Here is a 12,500-nt window from a genome sequence, read left to right as displayed (position 1 = left end):
GGAATAGCTTCATATTTGTATTTTTTTCGCCATAAAGCAGAAAATTTTAAATTTTATATCATTTAAAAATTTTCATATTTACATCTCATCATATATGATTGAAAAAGAATACAAAATTCGTACGTATCTTGACATATTTTTCTATTCGTTAAAATCTACATAGAGCGGTGAATTACCACCCCCTTGTGTTACTCTCTTTTAATATATATATATATATATATATATATATATATATATATATATATATATATATATATATATATATTTGTAGTCATCGACGTACAGTCCTGTTTCGTTATATCACAACTCACCAGTGCCGCTAGACTAGCACCTCTCCCAAGCCGAGGATTGAACCTAGAACCATCGCATTGACAGTCAACAGTTCAACCGATCGACCCACGGGAGCAGCACCCGTAAATAATCTCGCCAAATGTCTATTTAAACAAATATCCGTCCACCACTTTTACAGTGCTCTAACCGCTTTGTTTATAAACAAAGAGCGAGCATCGCATTTTTCAGCCAATTAAGTAGCGGGTGAGATTACTTACGACAGTGCTCTACCCAAAGAGGGGGGCTTAAAATATTTGCAGTCATCGACATACAGTCCTGTTTCGTTGTATAACAACTCATCAGTGCCGCTAGACTAGCACCTCTCCCAAGCTGATGATTGGACCTAGAACCATTGCGTTGACAGTCAGCAGTTCTACCGATCGACCCACGGGAGCGGCGTGAGAATATTCTACTCCCCCCCCCCACACACACACATATACATATATGTATGTGTGTGTGTGTGTGTAAGTAGAATATTCTCATAGAATTATAGAAGATTCTGCAGAAATAATGCAGCTGCTGTTCTCCGTATGAGAAAGAACATGTTTTGTTGTTTTCCAAGCTGAGATAATTTGGTTAGGTATCTTTGCTGAGGCATTCTGGGATTGTTTGTATCCATTGTTGTCTCTTCCTGCTGATTAAACAGACTCTTTAAACTGTAGCTACTTTGCATGTTATAGTCGCATCCTGAAGCACAAATGCGTAAACACATGACAATGATCGCAAATAAAATCGCTTGGTGGTTGTATAGTGCACCAATTATGCGCTTATCCATAGGAGAATCTGCGCCATTTGCAATAATGTAAACAGGTTTACTTCTGTAGAAGAATTGCTGCCAACGGTGGGAGAGTTGTTGCGTGATTTAAAGTATTGGTATCTGGCTTTAAAAAAAAAACGATTTGATATAGGAATCTTAAATAGGACGACCCTTGGTTTTTTTGTTTTTTTTTACAAAGGAGTCACCACTTATCAAGGCTCGGAAGCCACTCAAGGATAAGGGTTAACGAGTGTACAGTAGTCCATGGGAAAATCTCGTAGTAATCGTTAGTAGTGGGAATTGGGTAAATTGGATTATTTAAGGGGATGGCTCGTCAAGAACTTGTTTACATTGGACTTGAGGACGATCATATTGTAGCCAGTTGGAATGCAGGAAAACAGACAGTGTTCTACAAGCGTGCAGTTCTAAGAAAGAAGCTTCATTCATGGAATCTATGTTTAGGTTTAGGCATAGATAAAGAGTGGGAGAAATTATTGATAGTGGTTTCAGCTAGACAATGTGTTTCGTGAAAGTTTGGCCAGTTGAACCATAGATTGGAGCTCAGACGAGCACTTGTTATGAAAATAATGATAAAGCAGAGACAGACTCGCAACATCTCTTCTGTGGGGAAGAGATTGCAGGGAAGAGAACAGGACACCTCCCACTAGGCTATGAAGTCTATTTTGAACGCTGCTAAGGCAGGATAAGCTGCTTCTAGCAGCTCCTGCCCAGATGTGGCAACAGTACTCCATCCTTTGACGCACTTGGCTCTTATACATGTGAAGAATTGCATCAGCAGTGAGATATCTCCTGGAGTGGTAGAACAATCTCACCATTTTCCCAGCAGCCTTGACAACTGATTTAATGTATGTAACAGATCAGGAGTAAAGGTCAAACCCAGAAGCTTGTCAAAACATAAAGCCTCCCCAAGACGAGAGCCATTCATTTCAATTGATGCCAGACGGGGATCAGAGCGTTGACGATGTAAAGATAAAAGTTTGGTTTACGATGCATTAAAATTAACCAGCCACCACTTTACTCATTGCACCACGTGATCAAGATCACAGGAGAGAGAATCAGAGAGAACTTGATCGTTTACGGCCTTTGATGTGTTGCCATAGATGGTAGTGTCGTCAGCATAAATAAATGTCTACGAATGATCTTAGGATGTAATTTGGGAATTCATTGATGCAGATCAGGAAGAGAATTGAGCTCGGCATGGACTGCTGAAGGACTCCAGCATTAATACAGGGTGTCCCAAAAGAAACTGATGGTTAAAAAAAAAATTCCTAACTTTTTTTATATTTTTCTTTTATTTTTTCAGATGATCTAGAGTAACCCTTCCAAGATCATCATAAGTCGTTACACTATCGAAGAGTGGATATTTATCGTAGAGTCGTATTTTCGGTTGAATGAGTCAATATCAGAAACTCAAAGAGAATTTTGATGAAATTTCAACACAAGAACTTCTCCTACTCCCAATGCAATAAAAGCTATGGTGGCTCGATTTCATGAGCAAGGGTTTGTATGTGACCTCCCTAAATCTGGTAGACCCCGTACGGCAAGAAGTGATGAAAATCGTCAGAGATTAGCAGAGAGTGTGGCCGAGGATCCATCCACCTCAGTATGAAGAAGATCAAGTCAAATTGGGGTCTCTCGATCAATGTGGTTCCAGCAGGACAGTGCAATGGCGCATATGGAACGAGAAACATTAAATCTGCTCCAGGACATATTCGGCAACCGAATAATTTCTCGTGGCTGTGAGATAAATTGGCCATCTTGCTCGCCAGATCTCACATGTGTAGATTTCTTCCTTTGGGGGTTACCTCGAAGAGCGGGTATACACAAACAAATTAGTCGCAATAAATGTCCTTAAAAACAATATAGAGCAGGAAATTAGGGTCATAAGCCCTGAAACATTAAGTGATGTGCTGGACAATGCCCTGCAGAGAGCACAAGAGTGTGAAAACGAAAATGGTGGACATTTGAGTAACATCATTTTTCATAACTAATTTATTTATTGTGGATTATTATCCTCATCTTTCTTAGATATTGTTTCATGACATTTCAGCCAACTATTCCTCTGGCCTTCGTCAGGTGGTAACCGCGACGGATAGGAACTCTGAATCTCCTGATTGCATTCACTGCAATTACTGCCTTCTGTAGTTGTTATCTTACCACGTTTTTGGCCAAGTAAGCTACTGGCTGGCTTTGGGTAGGATTGAAACCGCTATCTTCAGACAATTCTCACCTGGAACCGTAGAGATTCAATATCTCTATCAACCGCGCCACAGGCCCTGAAAGCCGATCAAGCTTGAATTTTTTTTGGTTTTATAAATTTGTGGTTTATTTATTATCTGATCTTCCATACCGAATGGTATATATATATTATTTTTCATAACTAAAATTAGACCTTGTGGAAAACATACCCTAGATTAAGTTGTATAAATAAAATTAGAATAAGTAGACTACGATATCTTACTATATTTCAAAACATCACGGAGAGGCTCATCTACCTACATATGAAAATTGGTAAGCATGACTTAAATATTGAAGAAGTTAATCAAATTTCAAATCCGTCAGCTTCTTTTGGGACACTCTGTACTATGAGCTCCTGATTTTTGCCCATCAATCACTTATTATGGTGGCTGAGCACCCTAGGTAAGATTAGCATAGTCAACAAAGACACAGTGACAAGGATGACCTATTTTTTGATTGGCTTTGTTCCTAATTTTGTTTTGTCAACATTTTTCTTGCAAAAATAAATATAGAAACCAAAGTGTAGTTGCTGTTCTGTTGTCAGTCCAAGAGAGAGAAATGCTTCTAGAATAAGGTTTGTTTTAGCTGTTTGATTAGAGCATATTAAATACGGCATTTTGAATCCAATCATTTTGATAAACGGTTTATATGCATCAAGTTCTTTATAACTTTAAATATTTATTCATTGTGTTTAGTTTGATTGTTTTGTTTACGGCATATCAACCGTTTTAAAGTTCTTTATATCTCCAAATATTTATTCAAAATCATAATTGCACAAAAACTTTATTTGACGTTGCTGAATTTTTTTAGCTGAGGATTGGTTATTCGCATTATTTGGAATCTTCGGACTACTGTACGCAAGACTCATGGTGCAATGATTAGAGTACTTGGAAAAATCAATTGTAAAAGTGATATTCTCATAGGTTGAAGGTTCAATTTTCAGTGTGGGCGACCGAAAATACAATTGCAAATTACGTAAGACCTCTATCCTGTCATGGCTGACGGAACAAGAGCATGCTACCCCCGTGAAGTAAATAAAGGGTTCTGGTCGAAATACCATTCCAATTCCCAAGTTTGACAGAAACATTCCTAAGTTTGACAAAATACACCTGTAACTTCCGACCTTCTTCAGGTCCGAATTCAGTGTTAATTGTGCCCAACAAATGATAGCATTTCACCGGAGGCCATTTTTTTTTTTAAATTCATTTTCCCATATTTTGACTGATATTTTCATGTTTTCGCATTTTTATTTTGATTCCAGCTCATTTATTTTTCAAAGAAAGTTGCAAATTATAATATTGCATTATTTTATGTTTTTTTTTTTTTTACTTCTGCAAACAAAGTATTTCATTTTCATATTCCATTTTACTTTTGTGCTAAAAGTAAAGTTTCTTCTTATTTTAGACTTTACCATCTATTTACTTTGAAAATGGATGTTTGAAGAGTGAAAAATAATGTATATATAAAGAACCCTATATATATATATATATATATATAAAAATAAAATGAACTCATTTTTTCCCGTCGGATTTTGACATTAATAGGATTAAAAATCAAGATATTTCATGCAAATATAATATGCCCAAACGGCAGAACAATATCTGAGGTGTGTTATAGGCTTATTATTTCTCAAATTCCTCGATAATCTTAGATTTCTATACTTTTTATGCTGAGAAGTCACGGGCAAAATCGGTTAAGATCAATGGAAGTGGTAAAATATTTTCTCTCTAATAAATTCCTCCTCCCCCTGCCACCACTTAACACCGTTTGGGGATCGTTCACAAGGAACAGTTGAGAAGAGAACACCGGTTTGGCTTCGTAGTTCTTTCATGTGAAGTTATTTAAAATCACTAAACTAAGCTGCAGTGCTCTGTGGCGTACTGGTTAGCGTGCTGGACAATTCACATTATATTTTCACGTTCGCGCCGACCTACCGTAGTCGTTTTTTTTTTTTTTTTCCTAAACAACTGGAATGGACTTTTCTTGGTGGCCGAACTGTTAACGTTGCAGATGCTTTTTTTTTTTTCACACTTTATTTTCCTACTTTTACTCATGACTCCGGGTTTGATCCTTCCTACTTATCTACCATAACATTTTTTAAACCCCCCCCCCGTCCCGAAAACAAACACTCGGGCAACGCCGGGTACCCCCGCTAGTATATATATATATATATATATATATATATATATATATATATATATATATAATTAGAAAACTCAAATGACCTTGTAACGATGTATGTAACCCACTTTCCGGTTTATGACATCCAGTTGCGCATGCGTGCATAACCTGCACACGGAAATATTAACGTTATTATTTCGAAATTATTATTTAACATGGGAAGAGTGGGGTTTAAAATAACTTAAACGTAATACAGAAATGAACGATATAAAAAAAAAGCAGATATACCAAAATTTGAATTTAACCATAATAAGTATTATGGTATCTGTTCAGTGCACATTTACCTATAAGTATGGCCAACTACTTATAATTTAGTAACTGTAAAAATTTTTTTCAAAAATAATCAATTATAATAAACAGAACGACTCATAGAAATCTATCGATATTCTTTTTTCATTTTAATATACTTTCATAGAAATGTTTCTGTTATGTGAACAAAAACCTATTTTCTTTACGTCACAAGTGTCACGCTCATACATGAATTCCATAGCTAATATAACATACTGTGTAGTCTAGTATATATATATATATATATATATATATATATATATATATATATATATATATATATATATATATATATATGTATATATCGTGTATATTTAGGCAGTAATTTTTCATTTAAAGAAACATTGTTAAAAATAACATAGAGCTTTTTAGTTATACCTTTTTTATTTTTTCAATTTTTCTAATGATGTTTTTGTATATAGATCAAATATCTAACCCTAATAGATTTGTCTCTTTGAAGCATGTCATGATTTTGTTGCTTTCCGTCTTTAGTGAAGGCATCGTCAGAAATGTATAAGATTTGGTTGTGCAGCAGGAATCAGAAAACGGTTAATGCGTGTGAAGGCGTTTGTTGCCCAGTAGGGAAGGGAGAGAGTGTCTAGTTTTGAGGTAAGGGCAGGGTCAGAAAGGGGAAAGGGGTTTAGGATAGGCATTTTAAAATGTTTTGGCTCGTTTGAAAAGTAACCATACTTAGGGCAGGTTTCTTTCTTCTATATACTGCTTCCCAAAAAATATTTTAACGTTGGTTTCATGGTGTATTGTTTGTGTGTTGCTAACTAAAATTTTTCTAACGTCGGAGGGGAACAGTTATGTTTTTGTTTTTTTTCGTAAATGTTGTAATATAGCACTAGATTCTCATTATGCATGGTAAGGCGACGGGATAACGTGGTCGTTGTGTAACCGACGTAACAAACATAACTACGTTTTTTTTTGTTGTTAGTTACATTCTCCCAGCTGGCATCTGAACTTATATATGGTTTTGTTATGGGAAAGGAATCGAATATAGAGCTCGATTATTCTATAAAAGTGAAATTATTTATCCATGAATTTTGCAGAAATAATGAAAATCGGCAAATAAAATATATTTTCTTGTAACATTTTGTTTGAATACAAATAATGACTACAATATGGATATATATGTGTGTGTGTGTGTGTGTGTGTGTGTGTAATATAGATGTCGATTTTTGTTGATTCTTTTTTTTTAAAGAATAATTGAATACGGTTATCAGCGTCTCCACCCTTGTAGACCTAGAAAATATTTTTCCTTGGAAAAATCGAAGATATTTTTTGGACGTAAACAAATATTATTTGTTTATTCACTATTTTACTTATGGAACAGAAATCTACGAACACGTGTTTCGTGGCAATGCCGCTCGTCAGTTCTAGGATTCAAACCTTATAACATATATAGTCTGAGGTTCGAATCCTAGAGCAGTCAAGCTATGCTGACGTGCGGTAGTGCCACGAAACACATGTTTATAGATTACTATTATATACTAGGTTAAAGGTATTCAAGAGTGATAACTAATCAATGTAACGAGGTTATATATATATATATATATATATATATATATATATATATATATATATATATATATACATATATACTAACATGGGTGCCCGGCGTTGCGCAGGTGTTTGGAGGTGTGTGTTGAGCAAAAAAAAAAAAAGTGGCAGTAGGAAGGCAGGCTCGAACCCCTCCCACTAAGGAGGAAAAGAACAGGTAAACAAACGTGACGTCTTTGCTGTTACGACCACCGCCAAATTGCAAGTGACGTAGGTTTAAATTAAGACTAGACAATTGAAAAGAGGGGATGGCATTCGAAAATAGTGGCGGAAAAAGCAACCCCCAAAAAAGTGCCCAGTTGAGGATGGAGAAAGTAATGTTTTTAGCCAATTTTTCGGTATTTGTCGTCTGAAGGGTCGAGCTTCAAAACGATATTGATCTTGTGAAAATCCGTCGCTCTGTCGAAAGTTTTAGGCAGACATGCAAACATACATACATACATTTATATATTTGTAGCTCAAATTTTCGACCAAAACTGATTAAAAAGCTTGCCCTATCTCTGAATACCCTTTGTGTAAAATTTCAAATGTTTAGACCAGAAATTGTCTTTAGTAATTTGGTAGAGACCCCTTAACATTTACTATTTTGGGCTCAAATCACGTTATTAAGTTAGATCCATGTCCAACGAACCTATATCTAAAATTTCAAGTGTTTAGACCCAGAATTGTCGGACGAGTTTGGTAGAGTTCTCAAATGTCAAATCGTTGAACGTTGACACCTTAACAGCGAAATTTCTAGCTGAAAACCGATTACAAAGATTTTTCCAAATCTCAGTACCCTGTACATCAAATTTCGAGTCTGTAGACTTAAAATTGACAGAGTTATTGCATAGGGAAATGTACACACACAGACACACAGACACACACACATAGACAGGCAGACAGACACGTTAACTTTTATAGATATATAGATAGATATGCATGTTTACTGTCTTAAAATGGGAAATGTACTTTGGTATTATTTGTCTTTATTGCAGAAGTGAAATAAAGTTTTTTATAACTTATAAGAGACCGCTTTTGATTGTACAGAGGTTAGCTATTAGTTTTTCCCACTCTCTCTATAATGTCATTAATAATAATAAAAAAAACATCTACAGGAGTAAATATTAAAATCGATCAGAAATACAATTTTTGTTTAAGAGGACAGACCAATATTATCTATAAACGATTTGTGAAACAGTGCATACTTTGTGCCCATGCTTGAAGAGGTGGTCCATATAGAGCACTTAATGATAGGAACTGTTAATTCACACTGGATCTTTTTTTTTTTTTTTACTGTTTTTTTTTTTTTTTACTGTTTTTCAATTCCATCAACTATTCGATCTGCAAACTGATTTTTAGGTTCAACAAGCAAACCATGCATGCAGGTGATTCTGGTTTCCAAATGGTACATAATAACTGCCAACCCTTCTAATTATATTGAACAGTCGAATACGAAGCTTTCGGGAGACAGACGCCTTATAATTATCGCTCTAACCATTAGACCTAAAACGATTGAAGATTAGAACAGGCAATTGCCTAAGAATATAAATCAACAACGGGGAAGGGTGTTAGTTCTTCATTACAAGAGAATTGGTTTTACCGTCGTCGTCGTCGTCGTCGTCATCATCATCATCATCATCATCATCATCACTTTCATGTCTATTGTACATGCTTGTATGTACTGGACGGCTTTAAAAAATCGACTTCCTAACTGACATATCTCTTTCCAAGTTTTTATTCGCCTCTCCTTTCGAATCCAGCATTATCCCCCCCCCCACGTTTTTCCTTGACCTTCTCCTGTGAGCTGAACCTTCTACCTCAAATATTCGATATCTATCAATCAAAGAACTCTTGTGACCATGCCACCAAAATCTCCTTTTCTGCACACATCTCCCTATACGATCCAAATTTAATCTTCTGAGGGCATCAGAACAAAGCCTGTCCCGAAGGCTCACATTACACCTCCATTATTCCCTTATATATCATGTTCGTATCATTTTTGTTCATGCAACGCGTGTCCTCAACCCTCGGTGGCCAGGTTTCACTTTCATATATCATCACTCTGCATACGCATGACTCATGGACTATTCTCGTGATCCACAGTGGTAATGCTCTGCTGGTTTGTAATGACAAGGGGTTGTATGACATGCATATTAAGACAAGGAAATTTTTGGCAATGTTTGGTGTGTACCGCATTAGAAGTAATGTGGCCAGGTTGCACCAGAAGAGGAAACATAGTGGGGGAGAAGTGTGTTAGGACTGAGGAGACATCATTGAAAGATTATGTGGTTAGAAGTAAGAAGTGAGTGATGAAGGTTGTAGCTGGTTATGTAAAGTGTGTAGACACATAAAAGCCAAGTACGTCCAAGCATGGAGTACTGTTGCCACATCTGGGCAGGCGCTGCTAGAATAACTTATCCTGCCTTGACAGAGTTCAAAATAGACTTTGTAGCTTAGTGAGGGATGCCCTTTTCTCTTCCCTGCAACCTCTTTCCCACAGAAGAGACGTTGCGAGCCTGTCTTTGTTTTATCGTTATTTCCATGGCAAGTGCTCGTCTGAGCTCCAATCTATGCCCGCCCACCTCACCAATCTTTCACGAAAAACATTCAACTAGTTGAAACCACTGTCAATGATTTTCCCTACTCTATCTGTTCCTAAATCAAAACGTAGATTCCATGAACAAAGCTTCTTTCTTAGAACTGCACACCTGTGGAACTCTGTTCCATTTACCTGCTTCCCAGCTGACTACAACTTGGTTGTCTTCAAGTCCAGCATAAACAAATTCTTGATGAACCGCCCCCTTAAAGTAATCCAATTTACCAAATTTCCATTACTAACGATTACTACGATATTATCTCATTGATTACTGTACACTCTATAACTCTTATCCTCGAGTGGCCTCTGGGCCCTATGCAAAAAAAAGAAGAGAAGAGAAATGGCAGAGAAATTGGCTGTGAAGAAAATGCATGAAAAGTTCTTTCAGGATGCTGCCGATATGCTGGATGAGAGACTATGGCAATGACTTAAGAGTTGGATATCTGGACTGAAGAGTAGGCATTGGGAATGCAACTATTCAAGAATGTGGTTCAAGGAGAGAATGTTGTTGCAGAATGCCGGATTTTGGGAACTACTTGAGTCAGTAACACGCTTTGCAGTAGGGTGTAGTACATGCAGTCCAGAGGGAATACCACATGAATATTCTGATTTACTTGGAGGCCTGCAGGAAGTTTAGGATTAAGTATGCTGGGAAATGGTTTGATTTGGTACCTGAGGATGTAAGAACTAGTGATGATGACAATGTGAAGATATGGCGGGACAAAAGTGTCATGACAACTAAGCAATTGGAGCTTACTCGTCTGGATTTGGTAGACATTGACAAGATCTCAAACAAGTGGCAAATCATAGACATTCCAGTATCCTGGAACAAGAGCGTGATTGAGATGGAGAATGAGAAATGTGGTAATTACGTTCAGATTGCCTTGGAGATAAAACGTACGCATGGAGTTAAAACTCTAGTCTCGGTAGTAGTGGATGTGCGGGGCGTGGTATCAAGTCTTATGGAAATAAATCTATAAAAACTAGGAATCTCTGATGTGCTGAGTGGTCTTCGGGCCTCTGCTACTATTGTTGGTATCGCCGACATCCTTAGGAAAACTCAATTTTTGAAGGTTCTGGTTTGGTGACGAGATTTAGAAAGAGTTCTCTGAGAATGAATCCAATCTCTTTCCAGGGAGTCGTTTTCAAACGAAATCATCATCATCATCATCATCATCATCATCATCATCATCATTTACTCACTTAGCTATCATCAAAGAGTTCTCTTTGAGGACAACCTTTGGTGTTCTCTGGAGTCTGAGTGGCAATAAGTTTCCCCAGATTTCTAGTACTCACCACCTCTTTCGTATTATTATTATTATTATTATTATTATTATTATTAATATCATTATTATTATTATTTTTTTTTTTTTTTTTTTTACTCACTAGGAGCAGTCACGCAATTCATCATCATTGAAGACTTCTCTTTCAGAACGATTTCTGGTGTTATCTGGAGTCTGAGTGGCAGCTAGTCTCCCCAAATTTCCAGTACTCTCCACCTCTTTTGATAACCATCGCAGATGGAGTTGCGTTATCGTAGCAGCTGTTTACCATTGATTTTTCACTGGCGGCGACCATGAGTCTTCACTGCAATTTAAGTGGCAAAAAGCCTCTCCAAGGTTCCAGTCTTTTTTGCACTCATCCAGCGGAAGTCTGGCTAGTGCTTTCTCTCTTCGATCTTTCCATCCTCCTCGACCCTCCTCACTTATTTGATGTGGTGCCAGTTTATGCTCGCTCACACACACACACACACACACACACACACACACACACACACACACACACAATTATTATTATTATTATTATTATTATTATTATTATTAAAGACACGATCGCATGGGACTCCGGATATATTGGGAGGTGTGTAAGAAGGTTGGGGTGAAGTGTGCTGAAAAATGGTTTGAGGAGGTGCCTGATGAAGTGAGAACAAGTGAGGATGGCAAGGTAGAGGTATGGTGGGGCAAAAGTGTCATAACAACCAAGCAATTAGAACATAATCGTCCGGATTTGGTCGTCATTGACAAGGTCTCAAAAAAACTGGCAGATTGTAGACTTTTCAGTAACCTGGGATAGGAATTTGAGACAGAAAGAGAATGAGAATTGGGGCAATTATGCTCCATTGGTCTTGGAGATAAGGCGTATACACGGGGTTAAAACACAAATAATCCCGGTCGTAGTTGGTACACTAGGAGTAGTATCAAGTCGTCTGGAAGGACAATTGAAAAAACTACAAATCCCCGATGTTTTAGGCGGCCTTCAGACCTCTGCTATTGTAGGCACCACCAACATCCTTAGAAAAAACCTTGATCTTTGAAGCTGCTGGTTTGGAGCCGGGATTGAGGGAAATCCTCTGGAAATGAATATTATTATTATTATTATTATTATTATTATTATTATTATTATCGTCGTCGTTGTCGTCGTCGTCGTCGTCGTCGTCGTCGTGGGGTCTCATTCTAATATTTTGTGAATGACTTTCAACTTGCATCTATTACCATTCTGTTTGCGATGATGCCCGCGAGGATCAGGTCATCAGCAACTGAT

The 12,500-nt window shown here is 37.2% G+C and overlaps 1 protein-coding gene across 1 annotated transcript in view; it reads left to right on the top strand.

Moving 5' to 3' along the window:
- Nucleotides 1-12,500, top strand: part of LOC145285899 (uncharacterized) — a 422,865-nt gene that overhangs the window by 143,578 nt on the left and 266,787 nt on the right. The gene's annotated exons all lie outside the window — the stretch shown is intronic.

This window comes from Euprymna scolopes, chromosome 10 (assembly GCF_053919585.1).
Source record: "Euprymna scolopes isolate OS-2025 chromosome 10, ASM5391958v1, whole genome shotgun sequence".
Classification (NCBI taxonomy): domain Eukaryota; kingdom Metazoa; phylum Mollusca; class Cephalopoda; order Sepiida; family Sepiolidae; genus Euprymna; species Euprymna scolopes.
Note: the sequence above shows the minus strand (reverse complement) of the source record. Positions and strands in the feature narration are given on the sequence as shown.